At 41.9% G+C, this 1,018-nt stretch overlaps 1 protein-coding gene across 3 annotated transcripts in view; it reads right to left on the bottom strand.

Moving 5' to 3' along the window:
• Positions 1–1,018, bottom strand: part of Gtf2h1 (general transcription factor IIH subunit 1) — a 26,989-nt gene that overhangs the window by 3,275 nt on the left and 22,696 nt on the right. The window lies entirely within an intron of this gene.

Raw genomic sequence — 1,018 nt, 5'->3', positions numbered from 1 at the left:
TGAGCCACCATGTGGTTGCTGGGATTTGAACTCTGGACCTTCGGAAGAGCAGTCGGGTGCTCTTACCCACTGAGCCATCTCACCAGCCCGCCAGTTCTCTTGATAGGTATTTTAGCCTTTTCTGTTCCCCCCTCCCCGCTCTGAGACAGGGTTTCTCTGTGTAGCCCTGGCTGTCCTGGAACTCACTCTGTAGACCAGGCTGGCCTCGGAGCTATAAGTGATTACAAGTCACCATGTGAGTGCTGGGAACCAAACTCAGATGCTCTGCAAGAATAACTGCTCTCAACTGCTGAGCCATCTTTTCAGGTCCAACTTTAAGGCAATTTATTGTTTTCATTATTATTATTTACTTTATTATTTATTTATTATTATATTTTATTATTGTTTTTTTCAAGACAAGTTTTCTCTGTGTAGCTCTGGCTGTCCTGATATTTGCCCTGGAGACCAGACTGGCCTTGAACTCATTGAGATCCACCTAATTCTGTCTCCCAAGTGGTGGGATTACAGGTATTTGGCCCCATTACCTGGCACCTTAAAGCAAAATTTGAAATGAATTTGATATATATATTTATTTAGGATAGGGTCTCACTACATAACCCTGGATGCCTTGAACTTCCTATGCTGACCAGGCTATCTTCAAATTTAGAGTTTTGGAGTCACCATTCCCCCAGCTGATGTTTAAATCTTGAACTCAAAGTTTTATCTCCTCTGTTTGATTTTGACTCCAGCCTGCTTGTTTCTTGTATTCTCTAGAGTACTGCTTGTTAGGTCCTCTGACTACTGTTTTTATTCTTTTCTCCCTCTTCTGCTGCTGAGCGAGTCCTGGACTTCAAGCACACTAAGCTCATGCTCTGCCACCAGTTTCACCACCTGCCCCGTCTTTTCCTTAATATTTGCTCAAAGAGCAATTTATATAGGGAAGCTAGTATTGCCACTGATGCTACAAATATTTTTGTTAACTGCTCTTTAATAGGCAAGAGGAGTTTTTTTTTTTTTTTTTTTTTTGCCCAAGGTCACA

Source organism: Mus caroli, chromosome 7 (genome assembly GCF_900094665.2).
Source record: "Mus caroli chromosome 7, CAROLI_EIJ_v1.1, whole genome shotgun sequence".
Classification (NCBI taxonomy): domain Eukaryota; kingdom Metazoa; phylum Chordata; class Mammalia; order Rodentia; family Muridae; genus Mus; species Mus caroli.
The sequence above is the reverse complement of the archived record's forward strand: the minus strand, read 5'-3'. Positions and strand labels throughout refer to the sequence as shown.